Source organism: Myodes glareolus, chromosome 5 (genome assembly GCF_982192425.1).
Source record: "Myodes glareolus chromosome 5, mMyoGla1.1, whole genome shotgun sequence".
In the NCBI taxonomy this organism is placed as follows: domain Eukaryota; kingdom Metazoa; phylum Chordata; class Mammalia; order Rodentia; family Cricetidae; genus Myodes; species Myodes glareolus.
In genome coordinates, this window is record NC_142030.1 from 7,612,900 (window position 1) to 7,635,385 (window position 22,486).

General features: G+C 43.6%; 1 protein-coding gene across 14 annotated transcripts in view; it reads right to left on the reverse strand.

The window, feature by feature from the left end:
- Esrrg (estrogen related receptor gamma) overlaps positions 1 to 22,486 on the reverse strand; it is a 613,673-nt gene that overhangs the window by 485,746 nt on the left and 105,441 nt on the right. For 2 of the 14 annotated variants that reach the window (XM_087906041.1, XM_085687550.2), the window contains exon 2: positions 19,164 to 19,474. The exons of the other annotated variants lie outside the window; for them this stretch is intronic. The gene's annotated coding sequence lies outside the window, so the exon portion shown is untranslated. The remainder of the gene's footprint in view (positions 1 to 19,163; positions 19,475 to 22,486) is intronic. 14 annotated transcript variants of the gene reach the window in all.

Sequence of the window (22,486 nt, forward strand, 5' to 3'; positions counted from 1 at the left end):
AACCTAATTCTACTCCCTTCTTGGAAGAATGAGTTCCTGCATTCTTCTGTAATCACTGGCTGAATAAATATCTTCCCTCCAGAAACTAGATATCTTCTGCAGGGGTCAGAAGTCCGGAGAGTACCTTTCTAGAACTTTCTTTAACATTTTCAGTGGTCAGATTTTCTCTGTCCCCTGGTGTACGCATACCTAGAAGGATTATTCTGGGATTTGTTGAGGCACTTGCCTGGAACACGTGGAAATATGTTTCCTTGTGGTGAGGAACATTTTATGTCTCAGCTCGTCACCTTCATTCACTTCCTTCTCTGTAATTCCATCCTGCTTCCTCGTGACTAAAGCACTTCCTGCTCAAGATCATCAATCCACCTAACTTCTCCATGTGTAAGAGTGTGTGCTTTCCTCTTTCTCTTTCTTCTTGCAAGGAACTATTCATGGATCACAGAAGGATACTGCCCATTGATTGATTGCTTTAAGGTCTGACCACGGAGAATGCTTCTTAAAAACTCGGGTTTTGGGCCTGAGAAGATGGCTTAGTTGGCAACATGCGTGCCACAGAAGCATTAGGGACAGAGTGTGGATCCATAGAACCCCAGAAAAATCTGGGAGAGATGGCCTAAAGCTGGAATTCAAGCACTGGGAGGGCAGGAACTGGAGGGGGGCCTACTGGGCAGGTCGTCTTCCTAAATGATGAGCCCCAGGTTCAATTAGAGACCTCTCTCAAAATGTAACACTGACCTCTGGCACCTACATATACCTACATACACATGTACACAAACATAAAAACACACCCACAGACTATGCTACAAAAACTCATGCAGACATATACACTACACATGTATATGTGCATACATGCACTTGAATAATTAAAATTCCGTATTGTAGGACTGTAGCAAATGTTCCTCTTGTAGTAGATACAGTTCCTTTTCATGGGCTCAAGTCACTGTCTTTGAGAGTTAAACTGTACAAGCCAAAGTACTCCAGAGTCAAGAAATTATCACAAGGAGCTCAAATAAGCTTGAGTGATTAAAGAAAAATAGTCATATTTTAGCAGAAAATAAAACCTCCCTTAGTTTTGTGACAATCTGCTAAGTCATGTCAGCGTCTATTGTTAAGGATGCTTGGCCAGAATATTCTAGGTCCAAAAGTTGCTTAAAGAACTGTCATTGTGCCAGCCTTCTGAATCTGTGGAGCCCCCAACAGGTTGTAGAGAATACAGTTCCTGAATTTTAAACTGTTGTAACTTCCATTTAGAACACAAAGACCAGACCAACCATAGGGACTTTTATGTTGAAGGGACACAAAAATGAAGAGATTTCACTATAGAGGGGAACATCAGCCAATCAGAAGTGTGAGGATGATCCCAGGCAGCCTAAAATGAGCAGGGCAGATGTAGTCATTAGCACGGTTTCCCACCAACAGCCATATCTCTCCACATTATTCTGATGCTCACCCGCTCACACATGCTGTGTCTCTCTGGAAAACGAGAGCCAGTGTCTCTATCTGAAAATGTTTGTTAATCACAGTTTTGAAAATCATATTTTAGCAAAGGACAGAAACACTCACCAATGTAGCTAAAATGAGAATGGGAGGGAGAGAGGAAGAGAAGAAGCAGGCAGCCCCCTGAAGCCAAAACAACTCAGTGTAGAAATGGTATCATGTTGGCACATCTCTGAAGCCCAGCTGATCTGTAAAGTCATCAGAAATGAGACTCTGTCTCAGATTACCATTGTGATTTGGGGTGTATTTATCCTTTGGTAGAAAGTCTGTTCAAACGAACTCTCCCGCCCTTAGACTGCCTGTCTGGCAATGCACTCACAGTGAACTTCATAAAGAACTGAACATTTCCAAAGATTACCTTTTCATTCGAGCATCCTGAGGTGAAGATGGACATAGATCTTCACATCAAAACTGCCTTTTCAAAATGACAGCTACTGAATGACTGGCTCCAAGACCAGAGAAAACAATGACCTTGGGAATCCCATTGAGCAAGACTATGAGTTGGAACAGCAGGGTTGGAAAGAAAGAAGACAAAGAACTTAGTTTTTCTCAGCTCTTCATCCATTCCTCAAGACAGAATACACCTGAAAACAACATTGCTCTTTGGTAGATCAGATGTCCGTATCAATAGGCTAACATGTTCAAGGATAGTGGCCTGCAGATTATAGTAAACCATGTTTAAAAATCAAATACACCAATGGACTCAAAGTTACCCATTAGACACCATCCAACTTACATTATCATATGATAAGCTGTGTGATCTACTTACTCTACAAATACCTGTATACATGCAAAGCCTTTCTATAAATAACTTAATTCCCAGCTGTATACATATACTACAGAGAAAATCAGGCTTCCAAACCAGATACTCCTGCATTTGGGTTGTGTTTGAAACTTAATAGCAGCCTCAACTGAAATGGTAATTATCTGGTATTCAGTACATGGATTTACAGGTGGACACTACAGTAAGGCTGACTTTCCCTATAGTCTATCTCTGAACCATTGCACTGGGGGCGTGGTTGTAGGCAGCCAGACTGAAGGAGTGGTTCATCATGGAAGGGAAGGCATGGCCACAGGAGCATAGGGCAGTGGGCACATCGCATCCACAGTCACGACACAGAGAAACGAATGTTGGTGCTCAGCTTGCTTCATCCTTTTTATCCAATCTGGACCTCAAATCCACAGGATGGTGCTGCCCACATTCAGACTTGGTCTTCCCGCATCAGTTAAGCTTTTCTAAAAGCACTCCCACAAACATATCTAGAGATGTGTTTCCATGGTGATTCTAAATCCCATCACACTGACAATCAAGGTTAGCCATCGCACCCTGAGATTAGTATGGTACAGCTCATGTGGAGCCCGTCTATCTAGCGACTCATCTGAGTCCTTCAGAGCTTCCTCTGTGCTTTCTAACTTCCAGCTTGATCAGGAATTGCCTCCTCTGGTCCTAATCATGGCCACCCTTCCTACTCTCTTCTTTAGCTCCATCTCATCACTGGCTTATATGTATTTGCTTCCCCTGATTACTCACAAGACCGTCTTTTCTCACTCTGTAGCATGGCCTGATTCCTCAAAGACCTGCTGTCATTGAAACCAAGGACACATACCCATCACGACGTATCTGACACCCATACAACTGGAATTGCACCTGCTTTAAGAGAAAGATTATAAAAATCTCAATGGAAAATTACAAAAAAAAAACTTTGGAGACGATCTATGCAAGGGAAGTGATTTGCTTTTTGAATTTCATCAGCTTCTCAGTAAATCTGCCCCTGAATAGAACTCCATCATTCCAGCAGGCAGCTGTTAAAGGCTCTGGCTGGTGTTCTGAGAAGCCCATCCATTTTCACGGTACTTAAGACTTATTTTCTTTGAAAATTTGAGAACTTAATAAATCTTAAGGATGTTTACGTCCATAAGAGCTTGCAATCAATACCTGCTGATGCAAATGATCAAACCAATGAGAAGACGGGTTCAGAGAGGCCCCAAACCTCTGGTGTATGAACTTTGAGGTAAAAGAAAGCCAGGAACTCAATTACTCTGCTGGAAACAGCTGTGAATACACATCTACCTCAAAATTAATTGAGACAGCTTCTAACCCATAGCACTGGAAATCCCTCCGTTGAGTTTCTGAAATGAACGAACTGACAATAATATTGGTGATTTAAAGAAGCTGAATTCAGAGGCAAAGCTTAGGGGAGAAGGACTGAAAAGCATGGGGACATCTGCCCCTTTCTATTATCCACCAAATCTCAGGCTGCCTGCCCCATCCTCACTCCCAGGTTCTTGGCTCTCCTCTCAGTAACCGTACTTATGCTGAGCCATGAGCAAGAAGCCCGAGTTCTTCAGATTCAATCACAGCCACATTACTCCATGGTGTGTCTATCCATCCTGGCAGGATTGCTGAACTTAGACGTGTCTTTGATAGTAAAAAAAAAAAAGTTATTATCTTCATGTTGGATCTTGGAATCCAAGATCAAGGTTTAACAGAGTCAGTTGTCATAAAGGAATACACAAATGGTCTTTACAGTTTGTAGGTGGCGCTCTTCTTGAGTCCCTTTGCGTGATGCTCTTTGTATCCATGTTTCTCTTTCAAGGGCACCAGCTGTATTGGGCTAGGTGCTACATGAATGACCTCATTGCACGTTGGTTATGTATTTAAAAAATCTATTCCAAGGTAAGGTTGCATTTTTGTGTGCTCTATGTTAGGGGCTGTGCTGGCTAGATTATGCCCACTTCACACGAGCTAGAGTAATTGAAGTAAAAAATGTCTCTATAAGATAGTGTTGTAGGAGAGTCTGTGGGGCATTTTCTTCGTTAGTGATTAATGTGGGAGGGTCCAGGTCACTGTGGGTGTTCCCACCGCTAGGATGGTGGTCCTGGGTTCTATATGAGCAGGCTTAGCAAGCCATAATGAGCAAGTCAGTAAGCGGTTCTCCTCCATGTCCTCTGCGTAAGTTACTGCCTCTAAGTAACGGTCATGGTGTTCCTCATAGCCTTGATAACCCTACTTAAGCCATGGTGCCAACATGGTTTGGGGTGCAGGCAAAATGTCTCCCACAGGCACATATTTTAATCACCATCTCCAGCTGAGGTACAGTTTGGGGAGGGTATAGAATCTCTTTTGAGGGGCCCTAGTTGGGGGGTTCTTGAAGTTGCATAGTCAACTCTGCCTCCTGTCTCATCTCCGATTCCAGTTTCAACAATGTGAGCAATGCCGGTTGCATCCTCCACCACAATAGAGCGACCTGCTGCCTTGCCTCCTGGCTATCATGGACTATATCCTCTCAACTGTGAGCCAAAGGGAACCCTTTAAATTGTTTCTTGTCAGGTATTTGGTTATAGCATCTAAAAAAAAGGAGCAGAGGCATATACAATTCAACCTCTAGCTAGGATTATCCAGCTCTCTATTTTAGACACTGAGGAAAATGTACACAGCCAAGGTGATCTTTAGCAAGCTCACTGATCAAGTAGACAGAACAAAAGGCATGTAGAGAATTAAATACATAATAGTATGAGATCTGGAGAGCTCAGAACTGCGGGGCTGCTGATTTCATTTGGAACTTGGTGAAAGATACCATGAAAAGGTAGGGCCCTTGTTGATGCTATGAAACACATGGCCTTCGTTGTTTCCCTTCCCATCCACCAGCAGTTGAATGGGTTAACTCAACCTTTCTTACTGTTGGAAGACTGACTGGCTTTTTATAATCTGATCAACTTTAGGTCCTTTAAATGCCTGTCCTCTAGCTAATTTGGGGTTTACAGAATGAGAAGGGGAGACCCACCACTTCCTGCGAAGTGTGGTAACAGGTTTTCATGTGTAGTTTTGATATGCACAAAAGAAATGAGAATGGGAAAATTTCTGAATTACACATCAAAAACCACAAGGACCAAAGATTGTCTAAGAGCCCATCCCTGTCCCTTGACTGTTACCTCCCTGAGAGTGACCAGACACAGCGGTTCACCTCCCTATGCTAGTTCCTTGTCTTGTCTCACACCACCAAAAACAAGGTCTCAACATTTTTAAAACAGAGGAGATGAGAGATATATGATCATGGCAAAAGCCAGGTGCCACGGCAGGGAGACACCATGACACCTGCATTGCACACAGCAGATGCTTCCCCAGGTGAGCAAGGCTTGACCACCACAGAATGTCACAACACAGTAGAGGATCCTAGGCTCTCTTGTTCTTTCCTTCTGCCATCTGCTTGGCTGCATCTTTTGGCCTTTGGTTCTTACCCTCTTTCCAAAATAGAATTTACTTTTTTGTATGTGACTGCTGTGGGTGTTTGGGTTCTTATTTTAATTTATTTTAAAGTTTGATTTAAATTTGGAACCTGTAGAAGACTTTTGACATTTATTTCTGGGGGTGTTTTCTGAGGCTCGATGAAGTGGGTGTTGATTGACAGGCAGGTTGTCATGGCAATAGCTGTCACGGCAGAGACTAAAGCTTTATTTCATACTCTTCTTTTGTCAGGCAAAGGTTTGTGGGATATTTTAAAAATAGTATAAGTGCTTCAGAATTAATTGGAAACTGCTTGGCGACTCCTTCCTAACACACCTATCAGAACCTGTGATTCTTCTTCATTCCCCAGCATTGTTTTGCATATATATTTGTAACTTTGGGCATAAAACACGGGATTTCTGGTATTGTTTTTCTCCTGATTTGTTCATTTCTCTCTCTCTCTCTCTCTCTCTCTTTCTCTCTCTCTCTCTCTCTCTCTCTCTCTCTCTCTCTCTCTCTCATACCTGCCCCCTTTAGAATCATACAGGTAAGGAAATGGGAGTCAAGAAAAAGCACTGAGTTACCTTCCCAAAGAGACCCCCACCTAGTGCAGCCACGGGCTTGGCTACTCCCTGATCTGCAGGCTGGCACTACATTTACTAACTTCTTGATGTTATAGATTTATTTTTGTTTTAAAAAAATTATACTGACTTACTGTGTGTGTATGTGTGTGTGTGTACACATGTGGAGGTCAGAGGACAGCTTTTAGGCGTCAGTTTCCTCTGTCCTATGGGACTTGGGGATTGAACTCAGGTCATCAGACTTGGTAACAAGTGCCTTATCTGCTGAGATGTTCCTCTGGCCTCATGTTAAGGTTTTAAAGGAATAGTTCAAAAGATATGAACACATGTGTATGCTTTTGAAAGAGTTCCTTTAGACGAAAGTTGGGTATATTTATTCTTACTTATAATTACTTATCCCTGCCTTAACTAGAGTCTTGAAAAGTTGGATATACCATTAAATGAGACGCAGGATTTCCAACCCAACTTCTCATCAGGCCCAAATCTCTTATTTCTGAGGACTCACATTCCCCAGACATTCATTATAGCTCCCCCAAGCAATTGAATTCTGAATACTTTCCAAACATCCCTACAGGAAAGAAAGAAAGGCAGAACCCCCATGGAATCATCTGCTCTGCGGATAATGAACAGTGACCCTCCTCTACACTCATCTTCCTATGAACCTGAATCCAATCATCTATTTTCTTTTAAAAACATGTCCCTCTTTGTGCTCCCCCAACACCAGCAAAGCACAGGGCCCAGAAAAGTCTAGTCAGCGGCTGGATTTTCAAATAGAGTTCAGAGGCTGTGTTCGCATTACTTTGTATTTTTTTGGCTGCATTCAATTTCTACTATCTTTTTATAGGGCTTGTTTAGCTCCCTCTTATATGAATGCCAAACTTTGAATCTGTTAAGGACCATCATCTCGACCCCTGCTGGGAGAGCAAATTTTTCCCTGTGGGAATGCTATGGATTTCCTACCTAAACAAACAAAAAATTTAAATTCATAGCTTGGAGGAAGTAACAAGAGATAAGAGATGAGTGTTTGTTCTCATGAAACTTTCCCCAGACTCCTCCAGCTCCCTGGATCATTTCAATGAAGGGGTTGGAATGGGAAGTTTCTCCATCACCCAGCACTTTTATGTGTTTACAACAGTGTATGAAAATTCACTTAGTAAAATTAAAAAGGTTTATCATATTTTTCACCTACTGGAAATATCTACCTAAGATCTATGAGATCAAAGAAGGCCTTAATTGTGTGTGTGGCAAGGCACAATGTAACATTTCAGGGGCCTTTGTAACATGAGGGCCCGCTTGTTGGGGTTTCTGTCCCGCCCAGTACCCCACAGCTGGCAACTCCCAAGGAAAATCAATCGCACAGAGATCTCTATAAGTTATAAAGCTGATTGACCCATTAGGTCAGGCTACTTATTAGTTCTTATAACTTATGTTACCCCATTATCCTTATCTACGTTAGCCACACGGCTCAGTACCTTTCTCAACTGGGCAGCTTACATCTTTCCTCTCCGGTGGTCTGGGCAGAACTGCGGAGGGAGCTTCCTACTTTCCAGAATACTCCCAGTCTCTTTGCTCCACCTCTATTTCCTGTCTGGCTTTCCCGCCTATACTGTCTACCTGGCCAATCAGCGTTTTATTAAAATATGATTGACAGAATACAGACAATTCTCCCACACCAGGCCTTGGGTTTCTAAGTTAGATTTATAAGAATGAGACAAAATGAAATCTACTACTGAGGAGTAGAATTGATTGATACCATCCTTTCTTGCCTACAGCTCAAGTTGATTATATGATATGATGATATGATATCATATCATATCATATCATACTATGATGTACGGTCAGGTAAATGGGACAGACTTTCTAATTTGACTGCCAAAAGTCTAATTAAGTTCAGGCAGATACCAGGAACTGAAATTCTTGGGGGAAAAAAGATAAACCTGCCTCCACAGGCTAATTGACTGCTTAGGACTCTATAATTGTGAAAGTTGGAAAGTTGAAGATCCAAAGTCAAATTCCCTTTGGTTGTCCTTAGCCCCTTTATAAGTGGTTCCTTACCCATCTCTGTGTCTGACCTAATGCCCTTATGATTAGCATCTAAAAACCTTTTTAGAATAATTTGCCATAGCAGGCCATTGTGTCCATCAGTTCCACAGCTGTGGGCATTATAAGATAATATCTGAGGCCTACAGCAGAGATTTCCCAGCTCTAGTACCCACCACCTCATGTTCCTATCAGCATATTTGAAAAGGAATACCCTTATATATAGTTTCCTTTTGTTCTGTGGCTATAAAAAAACCACATGGAACCATTTCTATTAGGAAGAGTTATTTGGGGGAAAACTGAATCCATGTACCCAGGTAGGTCATGGTCACTTGTATTTGGCTCAAGAACCAACTTTGAGGTGAGAGCAATGTTTTATTCTGCTAGTATCAAACTTAGGTAGAGACCAGGGGAGAATGAAAGCAGCTAATAAGGGAGCGAGAGATAGCATTAGAACAAACTCAATCGTGGAAAAATGCTACGGAATGCAGAGGTAAGAACTATCACGACAGAGACTACAACAGTACCTGGACATGACTAAATACAGTTGAGCCTAGCATTGGCTAAATCCGCCCATGACAGTTACATTGCCCCACAGCTGGACAAAGCTACCTATTGCAAAGTCTACTCCCAGCAATGTTTTGGGATCTTCATGTAATTGGGTGTAAACAGCAGAATGCCTGAGACCCTTTTCTTCCATCATAAAGCACAAAAGGCATTCTTCATCCAATCATCTTAAGTAAAAATGCTGTCTGCTTTGAGCTAGGCTTCCTTGGGTTTCTTGGGCCATTCTGTTAGTGATTCTACGAAGTTAGCAATTTAGTTGGAACTATGTCTCCCCATCTTTAAAGTAACTCCATGTCTACCACACCACTTCTGGTCCCACTTAGTAAACACAGCTAAGTTCAAAATTGAATTTTCTATCTTTGTTTTCATTCTCTTTCCCTTCTCCAACTTCTACCCCCAGTTATCACCACTATCACCACCATCGTCAACATCATCACCATCATCACCACCATCACCACCACCATAATCATTATCACCATCATCATCATCATCACCACCATCACCATCATCATCATCATCACCATCACCAGCATCACCAGCACCACAACCAGCACCATCATCACCACCATCACCACCACCATAATCATTATCACCATCATCATCATCACCACCATTACCACCACCACCACCACCACCATCACCACCATCATCACTGTCACTATCACCATTGCTGCCACAACCAACACTTTTGTCAACATGACAGAGGGATGTAATTAGTATAATGACCTGTTTTTGCATGTATCGCTCACAAATGTACATTTTCAAATAAATTCAGACAAAGAACCTTCCAAAGAGGTTCTCCTTATAGGCTCTCTTGGACCCTGCTAATTCTCTTCAAAATTGTATTCCATCTGTTATAAATGAATCTAGGGTGAACATAATTATTATTATTATTAGATGATTAATCTGAGTAAGCTATCCATATTTATGTAATTTCCTTACAAACTGTAACTCATACCGGGTATTATATACACTGGAGCATGCCCCCACAGTTGATCCTCACAACACATAGAAAAGAAAAAAAGGAAAAAAGAAGCAAACCATGAACATTTAGTAGATAAACTCCTTTATGAGGACTATAACCAAAAAAGCTTTAACAGAGAGCAAATCAATAAGTGATATAGGGTTTTAGTTTTTTATAACATTAGGATGTTGACTTCAGCAATAAGCACGCTGTAGATCAGAAGTCAGGACAGAATGTTCTACAGTGCACAGTTAAAAGGCTTCTCCTCTTAGAACCTTAAGAACCATGTTCATGAGGTATTCAACAGCTAGCTCTCTCTTTTGGCTCTCATATGGAGTGGAAATGAACCTAGAGGCACAGCACCCATCTCTTCACTGCAGGTTCTACCCAGGAAGGGGAAACACCAGTGCATTATGTGGTCAAATCAAAAGACCTGAATAAACAAAAAATACCTCCTCTCAGCCTACCGCTGCTGAGAAGTAACACGGTTCTGCGATTCATGCAGCTGTCAGGCAAAATCACATTCAAGCTGTACCAGACAGCATGACTCTAACTTGCTTGCTTGTTTACAAGCTCCCTGAAGAAAAGAAGAGCCTGTAGAATTCAAAAAGAGAGAAAGCACATTTCACCTTCTTTTCCTTAAAATTATAGAAACAAATGAGGGTGGAACTTCATGCCACCTCCCCCTCTATGTTGGGATAGACACCACATTAAAGCAGGCCATCTCAATTGTGGAGGGGTGTTTGGGGCGGGGGTACTTGGGGGTTGTCTGTGTGCTGGGTCAGGGGTGTTAGCATGTATGTGAAGATCAAATCACAGCTTCAAATGTCCCTCATCCACTTTCAACTTGGCTTTTAAAATAATGGCTCCCATTAAGACTGGAGTAAACCAGTCTGACCAGGTTGGCTGGCCAGGTCCCATGCATCTGCTCACTTCCCCCTCCCCAGGCTGGGATTCTAAGTGTGAGCCACCACACCTGACTGTTCACATGGGTGTTGGTGAGCAAACTCAGGTCTTCCTGCTACTGTGGAAAATGATCTCCTAACCTGAGCTCCCTCCCCTGGACCTATCTGACATTTTTATGGCTCAATTTTCTTTCATGCATTTGGAATGGGGAAATAGGATCTGTAGTTTTCAGTCTCTGAAAAAGAATAAACTGAGATTTTAAAATATTAAATATATCATGTAATATCTAAATGTTAGCTGATAGTGACAGCTCCTACCAGCAGTAGTAAGTCACATCAGGAACAACAAGAGGCCACACTGAAGAACATCATGGCATGTGCCTGTAACTCCAGCAGCTCAGGAGACAGAGGCAGGGGGGTCATGAGTTTGAGAACACCCTGGGGAACGCAGAAATATCCTGTGCTCAAAACAAAACACCATTACCAATGGTTACCAAATAAAACCACACAGTGCTACCCATATAAGCCTTCAGGAGAGCCACAATCAAGCCCACTAATAGAAGAAACTAAAGCACATAAACAGTCTGAAGTCAGTTAAGGTCAAATTTTTCTGCCAAATAACTTTTGTGGTCAAAATAAAATAAATTTTAAAAACAACAATATACATTCTTTTTTTCATTTCAGAGCTATAGATAATAGATTTTGCATTTGAACTGTTAAGCTTCTTTCTGTGAAACATCGGAACTGTTCCCCCACATGGAAATGATGGTGATTGAGTTCTCCCCTCTCCGGTGGGGATGAGACACGAGTGGCCAGGTTGGGGGGTCAAGAGGAGAGAGTGCTGGAAGAGACAGTGGAGCCAGACAACAACCTGGCACGACGGAATCTCTCAGGAATCTACAAAGAAGATCCCAGCTTAAACTCCTAACAATAGCAGACATAGCCCGAACTGTCCATCTCCTGTGACCAGATTGGTGTCCAGCCCAATTGTCATCAGAGAGGCTTCATCCAGCAAGTGATGGAAACAGATGCAGACCCACAGACAAACATGACCCAGAGTTTGGGGAACCCTGCAGAAGAGGGGGAGAAAGGACTGTAGGAGCCAGAGGAGTCAAGGATACCACAAGAATACTCACAGAGTCAACTATTCTGGGTTCATATGGGCTCACAGAGCCTGCATGAGACCCACCCAGGCACTCTGAATATATGTTACAGTTGTGTAGCTTGGTCCTCTTGTGGGACTCCTAACAGTAGGAACAGGGGCTTTCCTTGACTCTTTTACTGGCTTTGAAGATCCTAGACCGTAAACTGGGTCACCTTGTCCAGTGTAATACATGGGGAGGTGCTTTGTCTTACTGCAACTTAATACACCATGCTTTGTTGATAGTCATGGGAGGCCTGCCTTTTCCTAAACAGAAACGGAAGGAGACTGGATTAGGGGATGGGAACAGAAGGGGATGAGACACTGGAGGAGAGGGGGGAGGGGAAACTTCAGCTGGGATGTAAAATAAATAAATAAATTTGTTTTAAAACTTGACTTTATAAAAAATAAATTTTCCCTCTCTTTCTGCAAGTCGTGTAAATTATTCTGGTTACATTTCCTTCTTGACCGAATATTCTCTTTCCCTTTACTGCTCTTCTTTTAACACATTTGTGTTAGTTTTGCTTCCTATTGCTGTGATAAACACTCTGGCAAATTTCTACCTTTTTTCCCACAGGTAGGAAGGGCCTTTGGCACTGCCCAGGTTACAGAGCACTGTGGCAAGCAAGCAAGGTGGCAGCCACTGCAACCGCTGGTCACAGACCCACTGTCAAGGGCAGAGCCGAATGCATGCACACTTGCTGGTGCTCACTATAGTCTCTCCTTTCCATCTATTCAAGGCCCAGCTCATGAAATTACACAGGCCATATCCAAGGGAGTTCTTCCCAGGTCAGTTAACCTGAAGAAGAAATCCCGCCCACAGGCATGCCCACAGGTCAGCTTGAACAAGACATCCTCATTGCAACCCCCTTCCCATGTGACTTTACTAGGTCAAGTTGACAGTCAAAAGGACCACAATAACTCCCAAGTGTCTCCCATGTTTAGGTCAGACTTGGCCACAATAGGAAGAAATTAACCCCCAAATAGGGTGTGAAAGATGACCGTCTTCTGACAGACTTCTAGCCCGGTCCCCCATTACCATCCAATCCATCCCCCACCCACCAGTGAGTGATCTTCTTCAAATGAAATTTCAACATGACAGCTTCCTGCTAAAAATCTCTCAGTGATTTTCCATAATTCCCCGCAAAGACCGCATTTTTAATATAGTGTGCAAAGCCTTGGATGAGCTGTCCCCACCTCTCTCTCCAGTCTCACCTTCCTGCTCAGCACCGGTTCCAGATCTGCAAAGCCAGCCGACCACAGGACAAGCAGCTCGCTGAATCTGTGACACGCCTCTGGGCTTCCACCACACCATCCGTTTGCTACACTGTGCTTCCCCAAGCAGATCCACCAGCTCAGCATCACTCATCTCCCTACTTCCCCCACAACACTTCGTTTTTGGAGTCCACTGTGGTCCCTTCGCCTTTCTTCCCAACATCCACAGCCCATGCTTATCGCGTGTGCTGGTTCACTCTTCGGGTACGCATCCTGGTACAGCATCAACACAGGCTCTTCCACGTGTGTGCCAGCTTCCTGAGTTAAAGGGGCCTCCTACAACATTTTGCCAAAACGACAAACGTGAAGGGATATGAAAGGACACCACCTAGTGACTTGAAAGCCAGAGGAATCCGTTCAGATGTCTCTCATTTCCAAGAGAAATGGCGGGTTTGCTCTCTGTCATTCTCAGAGAAGGCTAAAGGGTGTAGTACTCACATTAAACAGAGAGTTCTGCTTCTCACCTCCTGATTAACCAAATCAGAAGCAGCACAGTGGGGCTCTAGCACTCGACCGTGATGGACCCGGGCCAACAGGAATTTACTTTGGGACTGGAAAATATTGAGGCACAGGGAAGAGTTTGATCCATATGATTTTCCTGTAACACGTCCTTTCCCATTGTTTTCAAATGTTCTTTTCACTAGTTTCTTAGGATTGGTGCTGCTTGGTTTTATTTTGTTTTGCCTTTTCCGACAATGTCTCCCATTGCCCAGGCTAGCCTCCTTCTCACTGTGTAGCCAAGGTTGGTTTGGAGCTCCTGCTCCTCTTGCTTCTATCTCTCGAGGGCTGGGATCACGGCTGGCAAAGGAGCGCTGACAACACCTGCTCTGTGTAGCTAGGAGAGTTTGCTCTTGAATGTCTTTTGAAGGTCATGGGTTGCAAAACTGGTGCCCAGACAGACATGCATTGTTGAAAGGTAGTGGGACCTTTAGGAAGCAGAGCTGAGTGGGAAGGAATTAGTTCCTGGAGACCTGTCCATCAGAGGACCCTGGGCTCCTTCTTCTCCCCCTGCCCCATTTGCTTCCCAGACACCTTCACATGAGCAGCTCTGTTCCAGCCGGCATGGCATACAGCTGCCCGTCTACGAGCCTCCCGAACAATGAGGGCCACAGGCTCTGCATTAATACCCCCTAAAATGTTTTACCGACAAGGTTACCTACAAAACCAATGTCTCATCTCTTTAAACTGCTACCTCAGGTGTCCTTCCATAGTGACAGAAAGCTGACTTGCACAGTGCTGAGCTCAGCCCCACGCTCACAACGCTCTGGGCAGGGAAACATTTGGATGTGCGAGAAGACTCTGCAAGAACAGCCCGCCAGGACCGAAACATGCCGACACCTGCAGGCATCAAATGCTGTTCAGAGAGACTACCAGGCCTGTGTTATAGCTTAATTTTGGATCAAGAATTAAAGAAGACATGCCATATATACACACATATGTATATGCTCTATTTCATTACAAGGGACACAGAATGCGTCACTCAATCCCTGGATTGTACCCATCCCTAGTGCCCCGTACAGCAGCTACCCCATAGAAAGCTTTAAAAGGTTTAAAGTTTTGCTTATCTAACCTGACTAGAAAGTTTTACTTAGAATGTTTAAAAAATTATTTTACTTTAAATTTTTAAAATTTTTTTGTCTTATGTGCATGGATGCACGCCTGCTCATCTGTATTTACACCGTGTGAATACAGATGTTCCTTGAGCCAGAAGGAGTCAGATCTCTGGAACTGGAGTTGTAGGTGGCTGTGGGCCCTCAGATGTAGGTGCTGGGAACTGAACCAGGGTCCTCTTTAAGAACAGCAAGTACTCAACTACTCAGTTACCTCTCTAGTCCCAGAAAAGCAAACATTTTTTTTTTAAAAAAAGTCTCTTTTGACATCTAGTATATCTATTCGTTTGTGGCTTACGGTGATAGGGAGGAGTGAGATTATTTAGGCCACTGCTCGTGTTAAGAGGTACTTTGCTGTAGCCTCTGAATTGTGGGTTTGATTTGCCAATGAATAGTGGCAGGTAATGATCAATAGGCCTCTTTCTAATCCAATTCTTATTAGAAGAAGACTGAAGCTAAATATTGTGACTGTTGGATCTGAAAAATGGTGAAGCAAATAATAAATAGGGCTGTGGATTAATTAGCATGGGAAGGAATTTAAAACAATATTTGGGGGTTATGGGTCCGAGAGCTAAGTTAGTTGATCTTACTGTGGGGTAGAATGAAGTGTATGGATAGTATGAAGATAGTTGAATTCTTACGTATAGCCTCAATTCCTGTTGTCTGAGAAATAAGAGCATTTAAATCTGTGTAATTTATCCTATCAACATAACTCTTTTATCATATCAGACATATTTTTAAGTATGGTGGAATACTGATATGAAAATTGGAATTAAGACATCTCATCTTACACAATATTCATAATTTGCACATTTTGATGGGCTGGACCTTTTCTTTTGTTATCCTTTTACTCCATTTCTTCATGGTCAAAGGCCCAGATAAAGACCACAACTGTGATATTCTCCTAGGTCAATGGTTCAAGGCCATAGGCAGACATGGCCTTTACCTATTAGTCCCAATGGTCCTGGGATGCCTCCCTCATACTGCCCAGTTCCAATCAACAAAGAAGCATGGGAAACACTTCGGGAAATGTAGCGCTAAAGTGGCTCTCACAAATTCAAGAGACATTTCACTTTTTTGTTTCTTTAGGGTCAGATACCAGCCATTAAGTAGCTCTGATATCATAGCTTCATACTTAAAAAAAAATACAATAAAACTCCTAGAAAAACCTAACGAATCAGCAAAATTCTCGGATGAGTTAATACTGCTTGTCCATCAGATACAGAAGAAGATTTTCATTAAATCACGGAGACTGTCTATTCCGTTGTTTCATGAAGAGGAAACTGAGCCCTTCACAGCAACTTGCGCATGCCCACAAGCACTAACCCACCAAGGGAAGCACAGCCGTCCTTGTCTTACAGAACTCTACTGGTGACAGCAGTCCAAAGGAAAGCAGAATTATGACTATGCTCTTGTATCGGTCACATAAAGTCTCCCAACAATGCAAGCAACACGGCGAACTTCATGACCGTTCTTGTCTATTTTCCACACAAAATCTCTCAACAATACAAGCAACACTGCCAGTTTCAGAGGGCCCCAGAACATGTGTCTGGAGAGGAAAGAGAAAACCATAAGATGTGAACTGAGACAGTCTTACTTGTGTTCGAAAATCTACAGATCCGACAAATGTTCCAAATTAGAGTAAATTACACACGGCAGGCTGGTGACTGGGTCACGGGAAATTATGAAGCTACGTGAGGCCTCGTTTGTTGTGCTAAAAACAAATGTAAATAAATTACTGGGCAAATCTCATTTACATGTGAAAATTCATCCCACTGCATGGCACAACTACCGAGTCTTTAAAGACACTCCAAGAAATGTCACTCATTCAACTCTGATCCCAAGGGCTGAAAAATGGGGCTGGGAGCTAAGGAGCTGGCTCCGTAGATTAAACTACTTCCCGCGAAAACATGAGAGCTAGAAGTCAAGCCTGCAGCATCCACATAAAGCCAAGCTGGAAGGGCAGTCTACCTACAATCCCAGCCCTAGGAGGCAACAGTGAGGAATCCCCAGGCAAATCTAGACCAGCTGAAATGAGAGACTCAGCCTCAGGAAATAAAGTGGGGGGGGGGGGCTGATAAAAGACACTCAGGGCCACCTCTCATCATACACAGTTATGCACATGTACTGGCATATCTGTGCATCCATAGACATATAAACACACATACACACACATGCATGCACACAATTTACATATATACATGTGAAATAAAGAGAAAGAAAATACAGATAAGCCTGGTTTGGTGTAGGCTTTTCACAAAAAGAAACTTCTACTCCTTCCGACTGGGAGAAATGCAAATTTCCCCTGCCCCAACACACTCACTTGCACAGGGCAAAAGGGACAGCCTCATACTCACAATCCTTTGCTCTGTTTCTAATGACCCATCTGCTGGTCCTCATGTTTAGAATGAGCACTGCAAAGCCACTGCCCAGTAGTGGGGCCTGTCTGTGGTGAGCCATTCCTATTCTCTCACCCTCTTCCACTCACAACATACAGCAGCTGGCTGGGGTTAATGGGACAGAATGGAGTTAACTGGCTCCTGCAGGGATCAAACCCATGACCAATGTCATTACCACTCCACTTTGACCAAGTGAGCTGCAAATCCAGGGACTCTCATTGAATAGGAATTGGCCATCAAGTGGCACCGATGCCCTGTGCTAAGAGGCTGCTGACCTGGAAAGGCAGCTAGAAAATACAGGCGATTGATGGGATTTGAGCAGAAACCTTCAAGGGCTTCAGGTCTGGTGTCAGGCTTCTCGCCATGCTTAATTTATCTCATCTACCTCTCCCTGACTCCATTCAAATCATCTGGGCTAAAGCAAGGACTTAGGAATCAGGAACAAACAGAGTTAAAGCCCACAGAATGTAAGGACAGCAAAGTGGACCAGCACCAGCCAAAAAGTGTTGAGCCGTGGGGGCTGGAGAGACAGCTTTGTCAGAAAAGTGCATTCCGCAACAACACGAGGACCAGAGTTCAATCCTAAACACTCACATAAAAAAAAAAAAAAACAAAACAAAACAAAAAAAAACAAAAAAAAACAGGTCTTAGGCTGTGAGTTTGTCATCCTGGTACTGGGACGATAGAGACAGAGGCTCCCTGGGGCTCACTGCTCCTTAAGCACAGCTGAATTGTCACGTTTCCAGGCAAATGAGGAACTTGTCCCAAAAAAACAAGGTAAGCGACCTTCTGAGGAATGATATCTCAGGTTGACCTCTGGTCTTCTCACACAAGGGCACTCCTAAGAAGTTCTGAGACCTATTACAAAGAGCTCAGGAAAGTAGACATCGGTTCCATAATTATTCTATAATTAACACACTACACAACACCACCTCCCCCATCAAACCATAACCTGGCTTCCCCAGGCCCTGCCTCTGAAGTGAGGGTCTGGGACTCAACCTCTTTTCCTTCCCAGCTGTGACTCTGAACCCACTTTCCAGCCCTTATATCTCTCCCCATCTCTCTCTCTCCTTGCCCACTCTAAGTACGTTCCACATAAGAGAGTAGTCAAGTTTTGCTTTCTACCCCACCAGGGTGAAATGCAACCATTTCCTACACAGGGCTATGACAGTGTCTTCAGCCTCATCTACAGCAGACTATTTACATAAGCCTGAAGAGCTCCGCGAGTTTATTGGTTAAGGGAGAAATAAGCAGGCCATGGGATAATTATTTTTCATTGTGCCCTGCCAAAGTCATTCAGCCAAAGGCTAAATTGAACAGCTATTGTGATTATTTGAACTGTGGAGCCAAAAGTCCTTGCTGTACAGCATCCCAGCTGTCCTAAATTTCATTCTGATGGCTAGTGTTCATTGTGGCTCAGATTCTGCCAGGAAAAAAAAAATGGTCCCCAAAATAGGAGGGCGGAGGATTATTTATCCAGACCCACATCAATGAACGGTTTAGGGCCATTCTGAGAACTTGATCATTAACAAATTGCTTCCGGAAACTGTTATGACAGGATTCCCATATGCAAATTGCAGGCCACTCATATGCACACAGCAAGGCGAGGACATTAAAGCTGAGACTTCATGTTGTATGATCTGGCAAATGAGCGCTCCCCAATGGTCCTCATGGCCAGGAGGCTGTGGCAACAGCATTCCTTGGACTCACTTAATGGGGATAGGGGGATTGTGGTTGCCAGGCACTGACAGGTATGTGTAGTAATTAGATTTCAAGACTGAGTAATAAGGTTCTTTTGGAGCTTAAAAAAACATCATAGACTCTATTGATTGACTAAGACATCCCCAGGATTCAGAGCAGGATCTGCCCATCACAGGCACCCGACTCTGTGTGATGGGAAGAAGGAGGAAGAAGGGGCAGGTGGCTGCAAGCCCAGGTAGCAAGGCTTCCACAGTTTACCTTTCAGTGAATAAGCTGAATTAATGGGATCCAAACTTCATAGCACATAGACCAGTGAGCTGCATCTGGAGATCACAGGAAGGAAGGCAGAAATTCTGCAGCCAGAAGGAAAGCTCGTGAAATGCTCTGGGAAACTATCACTGTTGACTGCACCCGCGGAGTAACCACATAGATTTTCCTGGAGCCTCAGCTGACTCCTATTGGACAACAAGTGCCTAATGTGCCCTGAGGCCAGATCCTCACTGCAGGGACCGAGTCAATAGCCTGGGATCCCACAAGTGGAGGTAGATTTTCACAGTTGCTGGAAGGACCTGAAGGAAGACAAGTGAGAGCTACTTAAGAGTTTGCTTTACGGAACAATAATTCTAATCAAAGACAGCATCTACCTAAGTTCAAACAATCTTGGAAATCTCCTTTTATAAAATGCATTCCTGAAGCAAGGTCAGGGGTGTGGGTGTCCTTGTGTGTGATGCAAACTCTCCTCCCCACCCTCATCCCCTAAGCTAAGGACTGGAAACAAGGAAGGAAAATGTCCACCGAGAAACGCAGAATCTAAAGAACTCAGAGGTGGGTAGTCACATCGCAACCACAGTCAGGAAACAGATTGGATGTTGATACTCAATCCCCTTTATCCTGGTTTACTTTTCTTCATTCTGGGTCCTCTATCCATGGAGTGGTGCTGTCCACATTCAGGATGGGCCTCCCATCTTCACATAAGCCTCTCTACAAACACCTGGACAGACATATCCAACTGTGTGTCTCCTGGGTGATACTAAACCCTATCATATTGACAATCAAGATTAACACTCACAAAATACGTCATCAAGACAACCAGACATTTCGAGCTGTATCATATGTCTAAAGGTGGCACTGAAACCGCTTTCTAGTTCATGGTGATACCTATTTACATTGACTTTCAATGGCATTTTAGAGCCATGGGTACTTCAGTCTGGGAAAGGTGGCAGTAGTCCTTCCCATAGCTGCTAAGAGTTGATGTTGATACCACCAAAGGTCATGCCAACAGGAACCTTCTGAGGTTCCACCCAGCCTGGCTTAATGCCATGGAAAAGAACACACTGTGGTCCAGAGACCTTTCCTTGATCTTGACCATTTCCCCTAAGTCGCATTAATCTTGCCATTTTCTGCCTCTCCATCACTAAACCTTAAACCTTCCTTTCTAGGAATAGAGAATAATAATATTAATACCAAACGTTTCTAGAGCAGTTACAATCTGGAGAACTAGTCTTGGCAGCTACCTCTTGTTTGTCTCATCGTCTCAAGTCCCGTGATGTAGGTTCTGTGATCACCCCCATTTTATTGCTAATGAGCAAACTGAGAACTTAGATGTATTTGAGGTTACCCAGGCAGAGAGCAATGGAGACAGATTTTAGAGCCTTCTCTCCCACTTACTGTCCGAGCAAACTGATACATGTAGATCTTTAGGAACTGGCCCACGTCCACTCAGTTAGTAAGAACCAATATCCACGTCGAAGTATGACGGCTCTGCGCTACAGCCCTGTTTAAAATCTCTCCTTACCTTTCTAATTCCCTTGTCTGAGATGCCCCAAAGCTAAATGACTTGAGGCTCTAAGGGGGAACAGTATGGATGGCAAAGGGGGTGGCAGGTCGGCCCTGGAGCCTATAGCATCACCATCAGGCTTACAAACTTATTAAGAACTCCTGGGAGCTGAGAGCAGGTGTCCACAGGATGCTTTTGTTTTATGAAAACAAGGCCTGGCTTACTTAGCATATGTTCCCAGAGAATGAGTTTTGCCAGTTTTCAGTCATTAAAAAATAAAAGCTCAGTAGGGTAACATCTATTTCAAATAACTGCAGCCAAGAATAAAACCGCGGTTTTTTGTTTTTTTGGTTTTTTTTAGAACCCTGAATAAAATCAGTTCAGGACTTTCAGCTCTACCTTCTGCAGTGAATCAATGCAGAGTACTGGAAAAAAATATGCGCACAAGAAAATGAACTGGGTTTGGTCAAGGACAGTGGGGAGGGTCAAGGATGTCCAGCGATAGGAAAATGTTCTTTCTACCTGCCTGCTGCACGCATGTGTCCAAATACGGTCATCGCCTCCATTTCAGGACCTAGGATTAGACACCAGGTGGTAGCTCAGTAGAACAACACTTACCTCATGTTCCTTGTGTTCCATGCCCAAGGCCATAAAACAAAACATCACCCCCACAAAAAAGATGCAAAAGCAATTAAAGTTGACTAACCTGAAAATACTTATGAACATTCGCCACACCAACACATTTAAAGAGTGAACCAAGGCAATGTTCAGAAAACATTTAATGTATGGATAAACAGTGATCGTTAGCCACCATTTAATACCCAGCCAAGAAAGGCCGTTTTCCTTGTGTCCATTGCTCCTTCAACATAATGGTCCTTTCCAGAATAATACGTGGTTGGAGGTGAGATGACTGAACTGGAACATTCTCGTAAAACATAAAAAGCTCAGGCTGTGGCCCTGCACAACAAACCACCTTTGCCCCACTCTTCCTCAGTGAGCGTGGCTATTTCTGGGGATTTCACACATTGCCTTTAGTCTCTCTGACCTCTTATCTTGCCTGCCACCGAGCCCCAGAGAACTTTCTGCGCCTCGTGACTTAATTCCGATCTGAGCTGGGAGCATGAAAAGAACCTGACAGCTGCCTCCTTCCCTGCTCCAGCCCATTGGTCAACTGGGGCGACAGAAATGTCTTTCCCTTTAAGGCACAGAAAGACATGCCAAGAAAGGCTTCATTTCCATTCAGCACAGCCGAGCCTAAGAGCCACAGCAGACAGCCAGACGGACACCGAGACAGAGGAAGCAGCACACGGCAAGGGTTCTAAAGACCCCACTTGTTGTTAAATAAAGGCCTTGGAAAATGTGCACACACCTGGGATACATCACTTACTCCTTTGCAAAGAACTGTGGGTTCAGGGGAGTTTTTTGGTAATAAAACAGTGTCTCTGGTCGACTGTGACAGAAATGATGAGATGTTTTATAGTTCTTCGCATATGTGGCTTATCTCTAACATGAGGGCTATTCATGGGTAATCTCTGGGGGCAAAACCACCTTAGGGATCAGTGATCCCCCCAAAAGTCATGTTGATCATTAACAGCGTTAACTTTGCAGCCTACGATATATAACATTACTCTCAAACAGCCTACAAGGCCTGTCGGATGGTTTAACAAAGAGCATTTCCCAGGGGACTCTACCGCTGGAGAAGCTGCCCTTCTGGGTGGCATTTCCCTCCCTGTCCATTTGTAACCAGACTTCCCCACACCCACAGTCGGACGGCTTTATCCAATTGCTGATTTTCTCCAATCGT